The sequence below is a fragment of the Mus musculus genome, chromosome 6 (genome assembly GCF_000001635.26).
Source record: "Mus musculus strain C57BL/6J chromosome 6, GRCm38.p6 C57BL/6J".
In the NCBI taxonomy this organism is placed as follows: domain Eukaryota; kingdom Metazoa; phylum Chordata; class Mammalia; order Rodentia; family Muridae; genus Mus; species Mus musculus.
The window spans coordinates 130481491-130500446 of NC_000072.6; the positions used below are offsets into that span (position 1 = coordinate 130481491).

At 36.5% G+C, this 18956-nt stretch overlaps 1 pseudogene; it reads right to left on the reverse strand.

Moving 5' to 3' along the window:
* Positions 1-1012: 1012 nt before the first annotated feature.
* Positions 1013-18956, reverse strand: part of LOC115486437 — a 39382-nt pseudogene continuing 21438 nt past the window's right edge.

Genomic DNA, 18956 nt, shown 5'->3' on the forward strand with positions numbered 1-18956 from the left:
ATTTTTGCAACATATTTCTGTTGTCATTATCAACCAAGAATTGGAAGATATGAATGAAATAAGCCCAGCATAAAATGGACACTAAATCCACTAAGGCAATAGTAGTAGACAGTTCTAATATATTTATTGATAATTGTGACAAGGATGGATTAGAGACTAAAAATTACTCTTTGAAAACTTCAAAGACTAAGAACACAATAATCTTCAAAGAGAGTGTATCTCATAAATACTAATAATCTGCCATACTAAACTATAAACATTATGTAACTTATGTGTATTGGTGTAGATATTACTATTATTCTGGTTAAAAACCTTACATTTTAGAATACTGTTTCTTTAATGATTTAAAAACTAATTTCATAAAATTATTAGTCAATAATGTCAGATGATTAACGCTAGGTGAAAGAGTTTTTCATATTTAATTTTTGAAATAAGTACTTAGCATAAATATAAGTTGAATTTGTGGGTAAAATGCTTCCAAATACTATCAATATAAGGTTTCTTTATGAAAATTCTCTGGTAATAGGGTTTCAACATTATTTAAATTCTAACAATTTTCTCATTTTAAATAATGTTTCACTATGAATGGTGGGACAATAATTTTCTATTAAGTTAGCATCATGCATAATTCTATGTGCTCCAAGCTTTGAGGTTGTGTGAAAATATTTGTCATGTCCTTTATATTTGTAATGTTTCTCTCCAGGATGCATGCTGGGTTGTGTTTGAAGGCATTATTTCCATGTCAAGGATTTTTCACATTCTTTACATTAATAAGGTTGTCTCTAGTTTGTATTCTTAGGTGATATTGAAGATTTGAGGACAGGGAAAAGTATTTCCCAAAGTCACTACACTTACAAGGCTGTTTTCCAGTATGGGTTCTTTGTTGAACATGGAAAAGGGAGAACCAGGTGAAAGATAAGACATAGACCACATTTGTAAGGTTTATCTCTTATGTGGATTCTGTACTGAAATAAAGACTTGGAGAGTTAGTGAATGATATGCCACCTTCATTTCATTTGTAAGGTTTCTCTCCAGTATGGATTCTGTGGTGTGCTTCATGATCTGAGTGTTGTGTAAAAGATTTGCAGCATTCATTATATTCATAAAGTTTGTCCCCTGTACAGACTCTTGGCTGAATTTTAAGCTCTGAGTTCTATGTAAATGATTTGCCACAATCAAAAAATTTGTAAGGTTTCTCTCCTGTATGGATACTGTAAGGAACTTAATGCTCTATGTTCCATATACAAGATTTGCCACGTTCATTATCTTTGTAAGGCTTCTTTCCTGTATGGGTTCTGTAGTGAACTTGAAGTTTGGAGGCTTGTGTAAAAGATTTGTCACACTTATTATATTTGTAAGCTGTCTCTCCTATATGGATTCTGTAGTGAACTTTAAAGGCTGTGTTCCTTGTAAAAGATTTGCCACATTCAGTACATTTGTAAGGCTTCTCTCCTGTATGGATTCTGTAGTGAAATTTAAGCTCTGAGTTATGTGCAAAAGATTTTCCACATTCATTATATTTGTAATGTTTCTCTCCTGTATGAATTCTGTAGTGAACTTTAAGCACTTTTTACTGTGCAGAAGATTTGCCACATTCATTACATTTTAAGGTTTCTCTCCTGTATGGATTCTATAGTGAACTTTAAGATCACAGTTCTGTGTGAAAGATTTTCCACATTCATTACATGTGAAAGGTTTCTATCCTGTGTGGATTCTGTAGTGTGCTTGAAGTTTTGAGTTCTTTGTAAAAGATTTTCCACATTCATTACATTTGTAAGGTTTCTCTCCTGAATGGATTCTGTAGTGAACTTTAAGATCACAGTTCTGTGTGAAAGATTTTCCACATTTAATACATTTGTAAGGTTTCTCTCCTGTATGGATTCTGTGGTGAACTTTAAGATCAGAGTTCTGTGTGAAAGATTTTCCACATTCATTACATTTGTAAGGTTTCTCTCCTGTGTGGATTCTGTAGTGAACTTGAAGTGTTGAGGATTGTGTAAAAGATTTCTCACATTCATTGCATTTGTAAGGTTTCTCTCCTGTATGGATTCTGTAGTGAACAGTAAGCTCTGCGTTCTTTGTAAAAGATTTACCACATTCATTACATTTGTAAGGTTTCTCTCCTGTGTGGATTCTGTGGTGAACTTTAAGATATGAGTTCTGTGTGAAAGATTTTCCACATTCATTACATTTGTAAGGTTTCTCTCCTGTGTGGATTCTGTAGTGAACTTGAAGTTTTGAGGAGTGTGTAAAAAATTTTCCACATTCATTACATTTGTGAGGTTTCTCTCCTGTATGAATTTTGTAGTGATTTTTAAGTACTTTGTTCTGTGTAAAACATTTGCCACATTCATTACATTTGTAAGGCTTTTCTCCAGTATGGACACTGTAGTGAACTTTAAGCACTGAATTCTGTGTAAAAGATTTCCCACATTCATTACATTTGTAAGGTTTCTCTCCTGTGTGGATTCTGTGGTGAACTTTAAGATCTGAGTTCTGTATGAAAGATTTTCCACATTCATTACATTTGTAAGGTTTCTCTCCTGTGTGGATTCTGTAATGAACTTGAAGTTTTGAGGAGTGTGTAAAAGATTTCCCACATTCATTACATTTGTAAGGTTTCTCTCCTGTATGAATTCTGTAGTGATTTTTAAGCACTTTGTTTTGTGTAAAAGATTTCCCACATTCATTGCATTTGTAAAGCTTTTCTCCTGTATGGTTTCTGTAGTGAACTTTAAGCTCTGAGTTCTTTGTAAAATATTTCCCACATTTGTTACTTTTGTAAAGTTTCTCTCCTGTGTGGATTCTGTAGTGAACTTGAAGTTTTGAGGACTGTGAAAATGATTTTCCACAGTTATTAGATTCATGAAGTCTTTCTCCTGTACAGTTTTCTTGGCAAACTTTAAGACTTGAGGAACAGGTAAAGAATTTTCCACATTCATTACGTTTGTAAGGTGTCTCTTGTGTAGAAGTTCTATAATGAGCTTGAAGACTTGAGGACTGGATAAATGATTTCCCATACTTATTACATTTATTTGATTTCTGAGCTCTCTCCAAGTTTAATGATTCATTTGAGGCATCCCTGTTTTTTTCATACAGGTAACTCTTGGACTCTCCATTAATCCATGGTCCAGTGTACCAAATATGAATTGAAGATTCACTTAAAATGGCATTCTTATTTTCATTTATACAAAGTTTCTCTGTGGTATGCTGTTGCGAAGACTGGGAGCAGTGACTATAGATAGCCGTTTTTCTATTCTTGTTATAATGATATTCTGGAATAAAGCTGCTTATCTGATTTTCACTTGGATGAGTTTTACAAATAGAATCTTCTAATAGGTCATTACCTTGATATAATATCTCTCTATATTGATTGCTTTGGTAATACAATAGTAAAGGATTCTTAACAAAGCCTATATTAATATCAATTACTGTGTTAAAGCTTTTAAAATTACCTCTCACATTATATCTTCCATGATTCATTGCATTCATATATTCTTTTTTAAGTTGTTCTATATCATATAACTTGTCACTGAGTAGGTTTTGTTGCGGAAAATGCCATAAATTTTGAGAGAAGTTTTTTTCACCTTCATAACATTCGGTACGTTTTTCTCTGCTCCACAGTCTCATTTGTTCATAAAGCACTGATGCACTGTTTAATCTCATATTCTGTAATAGATACTTCAGGAAACACAATTTATTCTCCCAAATGTCACTTTGTAATGTTTGTGTATTTCCATGTAAAATAGAGTTGTGTTTCAAATACTGTGATTTTTTTCCTAGAGAATCCTCCAATTGTGAAAATGAAAGTGACCCAGTCTGACTTCTTTCAAGGGAAGTTAGGGCTCCTTCATAAGTTTTAGAAAAGAAAAAGACGTGATTTTCCAATTGATCATTTACATAGTTATATAGTTCATACTCTGTACTATCACAAATATATTCCCAGAATTTGTTTCGATATAGATCTGAAAGGCTACTACATCCAAATCTTCGTGTTATTTTATTCTGGAAGTAATCCTGTGTACGTCGTTTGGGGAGTAGCTTCTTAGTATAATCACAAGACAGGACTGAAAATATTAAAAACAAATAATTATATGACATTTCTGAGTTAGGTCAAAACAATAACATGCATAATGCATGAAACAGTACCAATGTGAGGATCATACAGATTAAGCTCAGAAGTGCAGCAATTTTCTTACAAATGAACAATTTTATAAACATTATGCATATCAGATGATATTTCATGAAATATGATAGATAGTTTAAATTATTATGAAAGTCATAATTATTCACTAAAATACAATAACATGATAAAAAATTGGTGGAACTCATTAATTAATAAAACTTCCCTCTGTGAAAATGAATCTTCAATATGGAAACAAATAATCTTTCTAATGACAAAATTACAAAAATAAGGACCTACAATACTTTTTTTAGGACTGAATTCTAATGCAACACTGAACAATGGATTGAAAATCAGAGAGAATATCCATAAGAAAACAAGGAAAGATATATGATAAAATCTTAAGTGCTCCAACATCCCATAAAGACATTTCCTCAGTGGTGTCCATAGGAGTTTTATTTATAAAAGATACAAACTGTAAACAACATAGATGGAAACCTCATCTGAAGAATAGATAAAGAAAATGTGGTAAATCTATACAATGGAATACAGTGCAGATATGAAAAACAAAGCCCTCATGAATTTTACAGGCAAATGGATATAACTTGAGAATATCATCCTGTTTGAGATAACTCTGCCCCCAAACAATATGCATGATATATATATATACATATATATACATAATATATATATACATACATATGTATATATGTATATACATATCATAAAAATGTACCATATTACACTCCTAAAACCAAAAGATCCTTCAAATTAATAAATGCCCAACCTATGAAGCCTGAATGTCACCTAGAAAGGAGAATTAAATGTCATAATATCCAGATCGAGAAAGGGAACTGGGAGAGTCTGTGGGTTAGGGAGGGGAATGTGAGTTTCAGGATCAGTCATAAAGAAGAACATGGCAGAAGGACTGATGCTTATGACAATAAATAGAAATATGCAATTGATGGTGAAAGGTGGGGGCGTATATCTTCAGGATGAGACATATACCAGAGATAAAGGAAGAATCAATGAATCAATTGGGGTGACCTCAGTTGTCAGTGGCTATATTGGAGATATGGAAGCTGAAAAGGCCACCTCCTGTATTCAGGCATGAATGCAAATAGAGTGTTAGAGATACCAACCTACCCAGAAATTTTTCAAATCTAAATTTATCCTTTCTATAAGAAACAAAAGTATTGGGCATAGAGCAGAAACTAAGGGGATATCCAACTAGTAAGTGGATGAAATTGAGACCCTTCCCATATGCAAGCACCAATCCATAACTTTATTAATGATACCCTGTTTTGCTTGCAGACAGGAGTTTGTTGACCTCTTAGAGGCTTCGCCCAGCAATTGACTCAGACAGATACAGATATCCATGGACAAACAATGGATGGTTCTTGGGGACTCTTATGGAAGAATAGGAAGCAATATTGTGGGTCCCAAAAGCAATAAAATCTCCAAGGAAGAGTAACAGCGTCAAATAACTAGGACCTGTGGGTCGTTAAGAATTAGAACCACCAACCAAATATCATGCATGAAATGGACCAAGGCATATATGTAGCAGGTGCGCATCTTGACCTTCATGTGAGTCCTGGAAATTGGAAAGTGGGCTATCTAAAAAGCTGTTATGTGTACATGGCATATGTTTGGCTATCTGGGCTACCTTCTCTGGACTCAGTTGGAGAGGAAGCACTTAGTCTGATAGGGTATTTAAGTGTCATTCGAAGTTGTACCCACAGGAACCCTACCTCTTCAAATGGAATTGGATAGGGGATGGGGGAAGGATTGCAGAAGGAGTGAAGCAGTAATTCACATATAAAGTAAATTAGAAAAAAAAGTAATTTAAAATTTGATATTATCTAAAATTAAAAAAAATCAAGGAAAAATACATGTTAAAATTTTAAGTATACCAGAAAAAGCATATCAGGCACATAAGAATAGAGGAGGAGCTAGAGAAAGTACCCAAGGAGCTAAAGGGATCTGCAACCCTATAGGTGGAACAACATTATGAACTAACCAGTACCCCGGAGCTCTTGACTCTAGCTGCATATGTATCAAAAGATGGCCTAGTCGGCCATCACTAGAAAGAGAGGCCCATTGGACACGCAAACTTTATATGCCCCAGTACAGGGGAACGCCAGGGCCAAAAAGGGGGAGTGGGTGGGTAGGGGAGTGGGGGTGGGTGGCTATGGGGGACTTTTGGTATAGCATTGGAAATGTAAATGAGCTAAATACCTAATAAAAAATGGAAAAGAAAAAAAAAAGAATAGAGGATTTCAAAATTTTGTCATATGTTAAGGAATATTCACTCAGACATATATTCTTAAAAATATCTGACAGTTGTTCAACATGATAAAGGGCCGGATTACAGAAAATCAATTTTCCAAACATATTACTATGAAAAACTTTTTTAAAATTAATATGAAATTCCTGACCTGACATTTGATCAGCTTCACAATTTTCAAATTATAATTTAAGAATTCCAGATCTGCACTCCATTCCAAGGGTCAAATCTCTGTCTACCTGCCTGGTGGGTATTTACCTCCTGGTCAAACAGGTAAGATTAACAATCTTCTCTCTACTGGATTCTCTGGAAAACACAGCTGACATGAGGTCTTCCCTATCTACTCTGTGCTGCACCTTCTAGTCAATATCACTTCCTTCAATCGCAGATATGTGTAGACATCAGGAACCACAAGCTCTGACTGCCTTCCTAGAAGCCTGCCAACACCTTGGACAACAAGAACGATGAACCTATCTGTGACTACAGTCTCTGCCTGCAACCCTTGAAGGCTGCTGCTACCCAGTGCAAACGGTGTCTACATGAAATCCCAGAGGCCTTGGACTACCAGGAACTACGGCTCAACCTGAAAAGTCCCATAATAAACAGAAACTAACAGCATTGGGAATACCAGGACCTCCAGATGGCCTAAGGACTAAGAAAGAATGTAATCAACAAAACTGAGGGCAATATGGTACTACTGTAACATAGCTATCCTACAACTCTAAGCACAGTATATTCTCAAATTCCTATTGTGCAAGAAAATAACATTGAGTCTAACATGATGAAGATTATGTAGGACTTTTCAAAAGTAAAAAATAAAAAGTATTTACAGAAATTCACTTAAAGAAATAATAGAAAATATAATTAAACAAGTAGAAGCCCTTAAAAGGAAGCAAAATTAATACTAAGTAGCATAGGCCAATACATCCCAATAGATAAATAAAATTAATAAAAATGTTAAGAAACAAAAAGGAAAATAGGAACAATGAAGAATCTGAGACAATCTTAGAAAGATAAAATCTAGAAAAATGTTCAGGACTTTTAGCTATAAGCATCTTCAACACATACATGAGATGGAAGAGAACATTTCAGGCTTAGAAGCTAGAATAGAAACTCAAGTATAAAGGTTCAATCTTTTATCATCAAAGGGAGAGTATGGCATCATCTAGAAATGCATGGCACAGGAAGAGCTGAGAGATCTCTATCATTTTCTGCAGACCAACAGGGGACAACTGGTTTCCAGGCAGCAAGGACTAGGGTATTAAAGCTGATGCTCACAGTGACATGCCCACCCCCAAAAGGCCAAACGTCTTCTCCTCTTAGTGCTACTCCTTAGACCAAGCAAATACAATCCATCAAAGTGGGGAATAGATTTGAATGCAATGGCACAGGAGACAATATATTGATCAGAAAAGCAATTGCTAAGGCTCTAAGATCAATAATATTTCAGTAGGATATCCTGAAGGTAAAAAGTGATTGCAACACAAACAATACCATCTATAAGATGAACTGTCAGACTATATACTGTGAAAAGAAACACATGACCCCAACATGTGACAGGTGACTAAAACCCAAATATATAAAGAACTCAAGAAATTAGATAACAAGACTCCTGGTGGCAGCAGCTCCAGGTCACCTTGGGTGAGAACTTGGCTGAAGTTCGCACAGTCCCCAGAAGACTGTCCTCCCTATTATAGGATCACTAGGGAGTGGAACACAACATCTGTTCCAAACCAATTGTGATGGGCCTGTGATAGCAGGAGCAAAGGTACAGGAACCCTGCCTGCCCAGCAGATTGGGTTCCTTCTGATTGCTCCTGGTACACCTTTGTTTTTAACACACCAGTCAGACACAGGGTCATCAGAGGAGACAATATTTCTGGGCACTGTAACAAGCACAAGTTCTTAGGATTCCAGAATCCCAGGATAACAGGAGCTTGGTTACACCAGGATCTCAGGGTCTCAGAGGAGGCTTGACTGCCAAAAACCCTGACACACCCAGAATCTCAGGTTCACAGGAGACCAGAATCACTGGATCACAGAGAAACCTAGACTCTGAATAGTCCTGAATCAACCGGGAATATAGGAAAGACCTGCCTATCCAATCAAAAATATTGAGGGCAGCAAACACTTGAGATAATCCGATGGAAGGTGGCAAACATAAGAACAGAAGCAACAGAAACAAAGTTTACTTGGCATCATCAGAAACAAATTCTCCATCTATAGCAAGTCATGGATACACCATCACACCATAAAAGCAAGAAATAGATCTAAAGTCACTTCTCATGATGATGATGGAGGACTTTAAGAAGGAAATACAGGAAAACACAGGTAAACAGCTAGAAGCCCTTAAAGAGGAAACAAAAAATACCTTAAAGAGTTAGAGGAAAAAAGTATGAAACAGGTGAAGGAATTGAGCAGAATCATCCAGGATCTAAAAATGGAAGTAGAAACAATAAATAAGTCACAAAGGGAGGCAACTCTGGAGATAGAAATCCTAGAAAAGAAATCAGGAACCATAGATGAGAGCATCAGCAACAGAATACAAGAGGTGGAAGAGAGACTCTCGGGTCCAGAATATACCATAGAAAACATGGACACAACAATCAAAAAAATGCAAAATGCAAAAAGATCATAACTCAAAACATCCAGGAAAACTAGGACACAATGAGAAGACCAAACCAAAAGATAATAGGTATAGATGAGAATGAAGATCTTCAACTTAAAAGAGCTAGCAAAAATCTTCAACAAAATTATAGAGAAAAACTTCCCTAACCTAAAGAAAGAGTTTCCCATGAACATAAAAGAAGACTACAGAACTCCAAATAGACTGGAACAGAAAAGAATTTCCTCCTGATAAATACTAATCAGAACAACAAATGCACTAAATAAGAATAGAATATTAAAAGTAGAAAGGCAAAAAGTTCAAGTAGCATATAAATGCAAACCTATCAGAATTACACAAGACTTCTCACAAGAGACTATGAAAGCCAGAAGATTCTGGACAGATGTTATACAGACCCTAAGAGAACACAAAGGCCAGCCCAGTCTACTATACCCACCAAAATTTTCAGTTACCATAGATGGAGAAACCAAAGTATTCCATGACAAAACCAAATTCACATAATATCTTTCCACAAATCCAGGCCATCAAATGATAATAAAGGGAAAACTCCAACACAAGGATGGAAATGACACCCTAGAAAAAGCAAGAAAGTAACTCTTCAACAAACCTAAAGGAAGATAACCACAAGAACACAATCCCAAGTCTAAGAGAAAAAAATACAGGAAGTAACAATTACTTTTCATTAATATCTCTTAACATTAATGGACTCAATTCCAAAATACAAACAAATCGACTAAGAGACTGGCTGCAAAAACAGGACCCAAGGTTTTGCTGCATGCAAGAAACTTACCTCAGGGAAAAATACATACATACTACCTCAGAGTAAAAGGCTGGAAAACAATTTTCCAAGCAAAAGGTCCAAATAAAAAGGCCGGAGTAGCCATTCTAATATTGAATAAAATTGACTTCCAACCCAAAGTTATCAAAAAAGTAAGGAAGGGGCATTTCATACACATCGAAGGTAAAATCTTCCAAGATAAACTCTCAATTCTGAATACCTATGCTCCAAATGCAAGGATATCCACATTCATTAAAGAAACTTTAGTAAAGCTTAAAGTGCATGTTACAATGCACACAGTAATAGTGGGAGAATTGAACACCCCACTCTCAACAATGGACAGATCCTGGAAACAGAAACTAAACAGAGGCACACTGAAACTAACAGAAGTTATGAAACAAATGGATTTAACAGATATCTACAGAACATTTTACCCTAAAAGAAAAGGATAAATGTTCTTTTTAGCACCTCATCTTTCCTTCTCTAAAACTGACCATATAATCAGTCACAAAACAGGTCTCAACAGATACAAAAAAATATTGAAATTATCCCATGCATTGTATCAAATCACCATGGACTAAGGCTGATCTTCAATATAAACATAAATAACAGAAATCCAACGTTGATCTGGAAGTTGAACATCACTCTACTCACTGGTGACTTGGTCAAGGAAGAAATAAAGAAAGAAATTAAAGACTTTTTAGAGTTTAATGAAAATGAAGCCACAACATACCCAAACTTATGGGACACAATGAAAGCAGTTCCAAGAGGAAAACTGAAGGCTCTGAGGGCCTCCAAAAAGAAACTAGAGAGAGCACAAACTAGCAGCTTGACAGCACCCCTAAAAGCTCTAAAACAAAAGGAAGCATATTGACCCAAGAAGAGGAGACAGCAGGAAATAATCAAACTCAGGGCTGAAATCAATCAAATGTAAACAGACAGAACTACATAAAGAATCAACCAAACCTCAAGCTATTTTTTTGAGAAAGTCAACAAGATAGATAAACCCTTAGCAAACCTAACTAGAGGGCACAGGGGAAGTATCCCAATTAACAAAATCAGAATTAAAAAGGGGGACATAACAACAGAACCTGAGGAAATCAGAAGCATCATCAGATCTTACTACAGAAGGCTATACAAAAAGGCTCAACAAAACTGGAAAACCTGGATTAAATGGACAATTTTCTAGACAAATACCAGGTATCAAAGTTAAAAACGCGTCAGATTAATTATTTAAACAGTCCCATATCCCTTATAATTAGAAGCAGTCATTAATAGTCTCCCAACCCCCAAAAAACCGAAAAAATAATAGTAAAATAATAATAAAAAAAGCACAAGACCAGATGGGTTTAGTACAGCGTTCTCAATCCTTCAAAGAAGACATAATTCCAATTCTTTTCAAACTATTTCACAAAATAGCAATAAAAGGTACTCTACTGAACTCGTTCTATGAAGCAACAACTACTCTGATACCTGAACCACACAAAGACCCCAAAATTAAGAGAACTTCAGCCCAGTTATTGTTATGAATAAAGATGCAAAAATACTCAATAAAATTTTCACCAACCAAATCCCAGAACACATCAAAATGATCGTCCATCATGATCAAGTAGGCTTCATGCCAGGGATGCAGGGATAGTTTAATATAAGAAAATCCATGAACATAATCCACTATATAAACAAACTCAAAGGAAAAAAAATATGATCATCTTGTTAGACCCTGAGAAAGGATTTGATAAAATCCAACACCCATTCATGACAAATGTCTTGGAAAGATCAGGAACTGAAGGCCCACACCTAAATATAATATAAGTGATATACAGCAACCCAGTAGCCAACATCAAAGTAAATGGAGAGAAACTTGAAAGAATCCCACTAAAATCAGGGACTAGACAAGGCTGCCCAATTTCTCCCTACCTATTCAATATAGTACTTGAAGTCCTATCCAGACAACAAATTAGACAACAAAAGGAGAGTCAAGGGGATACAAATTGGAAGGAAGAAGTCACAATATCACTATTTGCCGATGATATGATAGTATATATAAGTGACCCTAAAAATTCCACCAGAGAACTCCTAAACCTGATAAACAGCTTCAGTGAAATAGCTCGACATAAAAATAACCCTAACTAATCAATGGCCTTTCTCTACACAAAGGATAAACAGGCTGAGAAAGAAATTAGGGAAACAACAACCTTCACAATAGTCACAAATAATGTAAAATACCTTGCTGTGATTCTAACTAAGGAAGTGAAAGATCCATATGATAGGAACTTCAACTCTGTGAAAATAAATCAAAGATCTCATAAAATGGAAAAATCTCCAATGCTCATGGATTGGCAGGGTTAATATAGTAAAAATGGCTATCATGCTGAAAGCATCTACAGATTCAATGCAATCCCCATCAAAATTCCAACTCAAACCTTCAATGAATTAGAAAGGGCAATTTGCAAATTCATCTGGTATAATAAAAAACCTAGAATAGCAAAAACTCTTCTCAATGATAAAAGAAGCTCTGGTGGAATCACCATGCCTTACCTAGGGCTGTACTACAGAGCAATTGAGATAAAAACTGCATGATACTGGTATAGCAACAGACAGGTAGGCAAATGGAATAGAATTGAACACCCAGAAATGAACCCACACACCTATGGTTCATGCCTACTTAATTGTATCCCTAGTATTGTCAGGTACGGCAACACTATAAGAAGACAAAACAAATTATTACTCTCACCAAAGCTAAATAATTTTTGAGGTTCAATGCATATCTTACAGAAATATATGTTCATTCGTGGTTATAATGTTCTAAATGGTTTGGAGTGACCTACCAATTTTAAAGTGGCAGCATTACAGCTTTGTGACTTAAAACCCATATGGGATACTACTTATGAGGCCAAGAACATGAGATCAAACATGACCTGGATCCTACAATAAAATCTACTATTCTTTTTTTATTAATCTTTTTATTAGTTTACATTTCAAATGTTATGCTTCTTCCCAGGTACTCTTCCACAAACACCCTATCCCATCTTCAATCTTCCCCCTCAATTGATAATTCTTATTTAACTCTGTAGCCCACTGACTTATTTTATCCTCTAAAGACTAACTTGAGTTATCTTTAAATTTTGGATATTAGCCCTCTATCAGATGTAGGGTTGGTAAAGATCTTTTCTCAATAAGTGGGTTGCTGTTTTATCCTATTTATAATTTCCTTTGCCTAAGTTTTTTAATATTATGAAGTCCTGTCAATTGTTGACTTTAGAATATGAGCCAGTGTTGCTCTGTTCAGTAAATTTCCACTTGTGCCAATGTGTTCAAGGTTCTTTCCCAGTTTCTCTTCTATTAGATTCATCCATCTGATTTTATATGGAGGTCCTGGATACACTTAGAATGGATCAACTTGTATTCTTCTACATGTCAACTACAAGTGGTAACAGCACCATTTGCTGAAAATGCTGTATTTTTTCCATTGAATGGGTTTGTCTTCTCTGTCAAATATCATATAAATTCTCTGTCCAAGTCAATTGAACATAGATGTGGGGTTTCATTTATGTGTCTTCAATTCAATTCCATTCATCTAACTGCCTGAACCAACTCCATGCAATTTTTTTTCCATTTTTTATTAGGTATTTAGCTCATTTACATTTCCAATGCTATACCAAAAGTCCCCCAGAGCCACCCACCCCCAATCCCCTAAACACCCACTCCCCTTTTTTGGCCCTGGCGTTCCCCTGTACTGGGGCATATAAAGTTTGCGTGTCCAATGGGCCTCTCTTTCCAGTGATGGCCGACTAGGCTATCTTTTGATACATATGCAGCTAGAGTCAAGAGCTCCGGGGTACTGGTTAGTTCATAATGTTGTTCCACCTATAGGGTTGCAGATCCCTTTAGCTTCTTGGGTACTTTCTCTAGCTCCTTCATTGGGGGCCATGTGATCCATCCAATAGCCTACTGTGAGCATCCACTTCTATGTTTGCTAGGCCCAGGCATACTCTGACAAGAGACAGCTATATCAGGGTCCTCTCAGCATAATCTTGCTAGTGTAGGCAATGGTGTCAGCATTTGGAAGCTGATTATGGGATGGATCCCCGGATATGGCAGTCTCTACATGGTCCATCTTTTTATCTCAGCTCAAAACTTTGTCTCTGTACCTCCTTCCAAGGGTGTTTTGTTCCCACTTCTAAGGAGGGGCATGGTGTCCACACTTCAGTCTTCATTTTTCTTGAGTTTCATGTGCTTATGAAATTGTATCTTATATCTTGGATATCCTAGGTTTTGGGATAATATCCACGTATCAGTGAGTACATATTGTGTGAGTTCCTTTGTGAATGTGTTACCTCACTCAGGATGATGCCCTCCAGGTCCATCCATTTGGCTAGGAATTTCATAAATTCATTTTTTTAATAGCTGAGTAGTACTCCATTGTGTAGATGTACCACATTTTCTGTATCCATTCCTCTGTTGAGGGGCATCTGGGTTCCTTCCAGCTTCTGGCTATTATAAATAAGGCTGCTATGAACATAGTGGAGCATGTGTCCTTCTTACCAGTTGGGGCATCTTCTGGATATATGCCCAGGAGAGGTATTGCTGGATCCTCCGGTAGTACTATATCCAGTTTTCTGAGGAACCTCCAGACTGATTTCCAGAGTGGTTGTACAAGCCTGCAATCCCACCAAAAATGGAGGTGTGTTCCTCTTTCTCCACATTTACGCCAGCATCTGCTGTCACCTGAATTTTTGATCTTAGCCATTCTGACTGGTGTGAGATGGAATCTCAGGGTTGTTTTGATTTGCATTTCCCTGATGATTAAGGATGTTGAACATTTTTTCAGGTGCTTCTCTGCCATTCAGTATTCCTCAGGTGAGAATTCTTTGTTCAGTTCTGAGCCCCATTTTTTAATGGGGTTATTTGATTTTCTGAAGTCCACCTTCTTGAGTTCTTTATATATGTTGGATATTAGTCCCCTATCTGATTTAGGATAGGTAAAGATCCTTTCCCAATCTGTTGGTGGTCTTTTTGTCTTATTGACGGTGTCTTTTGCCTTGCAGAAACTTTGGAGTTTCATTAGGTCCCATTTGTCAATTCTCGATCTTACAGCACAAGCAATTGCTGTTCTGTTCAGGAATTTTTCCCCTGTGCCCATATCTTCAACTCTTTTCCCCACTTTCTCCTCTATAAGTTTCAGTGTCTCTGGTTTTATGTGAAGTTCCTTGATCCACTTAGATTTGACCTTAGTACAAGGAGATAAGTATGGATCAATTCGCATTCTTCTACACGATAACAACCAGTTGTGCCAGCACCAATTGTTGAAAAGGCTGTCTTTCTTCCACTGGATGGTTTTAGCTCCCTTGTCGAAGATCAAGTGACCATAGGTGTGTGGGTTCATTTCTGGGTCTTCAATTCTATTCCATTGGTCTACTTGTCTGTCTCTATACCAGTACCATGCAGTTTTTATCACAATTGCTCTGTAGTAAAGCTTTAGGTCAGGCATGGTGATTCCACCAGAGGTTCTTTTATCCTTGAGAAGAGTTTTTGCTATCCTAGGTTTTTTGTTATTCCAGATGAATTTGCAAATTGCTCCTTCTAATTCGTTGAAGAATTGTGTTGGAATTTTGATGGGGATTGCATTGAATCTGTAGATTGCTTTTGGCAAGATAGCCATTTTTACAATTTTTATCCTGCCAATCCATGAGCATGGGAGATCTTTCCATCTTCTGAGATCTTCTTTAATTTCTTTCTTCAGAGACTTGAAGTTTTTATCATACAGATCTTTCACTTCCTTAGTTAGAGTCATGCCGAGATATTTTATATTATTTGTGACTATTGAAAAGGGTGTTGTTTCCCTAATTTCTTTCTCAGCCTGTTTATCCTTTGTGTAGAGAAAGGCCATTGACTTGTTTGAGTTAATTTTATATCCAGCTACTTCACCGAAGCTGTTTATCAGGTTTAGGAGTTCTCTGGTGGAATTTTTAGGGTCACTTATATATACTATCATATCATCTGGAAAAAGTGATATTTTGAGTTCCTCTTTTCCAATTTGTATCCCCTTGATCTCCTTTTGTTGTCGAATTGCTCTGGCTAATACTTCAAGTACTATGTTGAAAAGGTAGGGAGAAAGTGGGCAGCCTTGTCTAGTCCCTGATTTTAGTGGGATTGCTTCCAGCTTCTCTACATTTACTTTGATGTTGGCTACTGGTTTGCTGTAGATTGCTTTTATCATGTTTAGGTATGGGCCTTGAATTCCTGATCTTTCCAAAACTTTTATCATGAATGGGTGTTGGATCTTGTCAAATGCTTTTTCTGCATCTAACGAGATGATCATGTGGTTTTTCTCTTTGAGTTTGTTTATATAATGGATTACATTGATGGATTTTCGTATATTAAACCATCCCTGCATCCCTGGAATAAAACCTACTTGGTCAGGATGGATGATTGCTTTAATGTGTTCTTGGATTCGGTTAGCGAGAATTTTATTAAGAATTTTTGCATCGATATTCATAAGAGAAATTGGTCTGAAGTTCTCTATCTTTGTTGGTTCTTTCTGTGGTTTAGGTATCAGAGTAATAGTGGCTTCAAAAATGAGTTGGGTAGAGTACCTTGTACTTCTATCTTGTGAAAAAGTTTGTGCAGAACTGGAATTAGATCTTCTTTGAAGGTCTGATAGAACTCTGCACTCAACCCGTCTGGTCCTGGGCTTTTTTTGGCTGGGAGATTATTAATAAGTGCTTCTATTTCTTTAGGGGATATGGGACTGATTAGAAGGTCAACTTGATCCTGATTCAACTTTGGTACCTGATATCTTTCCAGAAATTTGTCCACTTCGTCCAGGTTTTCCAGTTTTGTTGAGTATAGCCTTTTGTAGAAGGATCTGATGATGTTTTGGATTTCTTCAGGATCTGTTGTTATGTCTCCCTTTTCTTTTCTGATTTTGTTCATTAGGATTTTGTCACTTTGCCCTTTAGTGAGTCTAGCTAAGGGTTTATCTATCTTGTTGATTTTCTCAAAGAACCAACTCCTCGTTTGGTTAATTCTTTGAATAGTTCTTCTTGTTTCCACTTGGTTAATTTCACCCCTGAGTTTGATTATTTCCTGCCGTCTACTCCTCTTGGGTGAATTTGCTTCCTTTTCTTCTAGACCTTTTAGGTGTGTTGTCAAGCTGCTAATGTGTGCTCTCTCCTCTTTTTGGAGGTACTCAGAGCTATGAGTTTCCCTCTTAGAAATGCTTTCATTGTGTCCCAAAGGTTTGGGTATGTTGTGGCTTCATTTTCATTAAACTCTAAAAAGTCTTTAATTTCTTTCTTTATTCCTTCCTTGACCAAGGTATCATTGAGAAGAGTGTTGTTCAGTTTCCACGTAAATGTTGGCTTTCCATTATTTATATTGTTATTGAAGATCAGTCTTAGGCCATGGTGGTCTGATAGAATACATGGGACAATTTCAATATTTTTGTATCTGTTGAGGCCTATTTTGTGACCAATTATATGGTCAATTTTGGAGAAGGTCCCGTGACGTGCTGAGAAGAAGGTATATCCTTTTGTTTTAGGATAAAATATTCTGTAGATATCTGTCAGGTCCATTTGTTTCATAACTTCTGTTAGTTTCACTGTGTCCCTGTTTAGTTTCTGTTTCAATGATCTGTCCATTGATGAAAGTGGTGTGTTGAAGTCTCCCACTATTATTTTGTGAGGTGCAATGTGTGCTTTGAGCTTTACTAAAGTGTCTTTAATGAATGTGGCTGCCCTTGCATTTGGAGCGTAGATATTCAGAATTGAGAGTTCCTCTTTGAGGATTTTACCTTTGATGAGTATGAAGTGTCCCTCCTTGTCTTTTTTGATAACTTTGGGTTGGAAGTCGATTTTATCCGATATTAGAATGGCTACTCCAGCCTGTTTCTTCAGACCATTTGCTTGGAAAATTGTTTTCCAGCCTTTCACTCTGAGATATTGTCTGTCTTTTTCCCTGAGATGGGTTTCCTGTAAGCAGCAGAATGTTGGGTCCTGTTTGTGTAGCCAGTCTGTTAGTCTATGTCTTTTTATTGGGGAATTGAGTCCATTGATATTAAGGGATATTAAGGAAAGGTAATTGTTGCTTCCTGTTATTTTTGTTGTTAAAGTTGGCATTCTGTTCTTGTGGCTGTCTTCTTTTAGGTTTGTTGAGGGATTATCTTCTTGTTTTTTCTAGGGCGTGGTTCCCGTCCTTGTATTGGTTTTTTTCTGTTACTATCCTTTGAAGGGCTGGATTCGTGGAGAGATAATGGGTGAATTTAGTTTTGTCGTGGAATACTTTGGTTTCTCCATCTATGGTAATTGAGAGTTTGGCTGGGTATAGTAGCCTGGGCTGGCATTTGTGTTCTCTTAGTGTCTGTATAACATCTGTCCAGGCTCTTCTGGCTTTCATAGTCTCTGGTGAAAAATCTGGTGTAATTCTGATAGGCTTGTCTTTATATGTTACTTGACCTTTTTCCCTTACTGCTTTTAGTATTCTATCTTTATTTAGTGCATTTGATGTTCTGATTATTATGTGTCGGGAGGAATTTCTTTTCTGGTCCAGTCTATTTGGAGTTCTGTAGGCTTCTTGTATGTTCATGGGCATCTCTTTCTTTAGATTTGGGAAGTTTTCTTCAATAATTTTGTTGAAGATGTTTGCTGGTCCTTTGAGTTGAAAATCTTCATTCTCATCCACTCCTATTATCCATAGGTTTGGTCTTCTCATTGTGTCCTGGCTTTCCTGGATGTTTTTAGTTAGGATCTCTTTGCATTTTCTATTTTCTTTGATTGTTGTGCCTATGTTCTCTATGGAGTCTTCTGCACCTGAGATTCTCTCTTCCATCTCTTGTATTCTGTTGCTGATGCTGGCATCTATGGTTCCAGATTTCTTTCCTAGGGTTTCTATCTCCAGCGTTGCCTCACTTTGGGTTTTCTTTATTGTGTCTACTTCCCTTTTTAGGTCTAGTATGGTTTTGTTCATTTCCATCACCTGTTTGGATGTGTTTTCCTGTTTTTCTATAAGGACTTCTACCTGTTTGGTTGTGTTTTCTTGTTTTTCTTTAAGGACTTGTAACTCTTTAGCAGTGTTTTCCTGTTTTTCTTTAAGGACTTGTAACTCTTTAGCAGTGTTCTCCTGTATCTCTTTAAGTGAGTTAT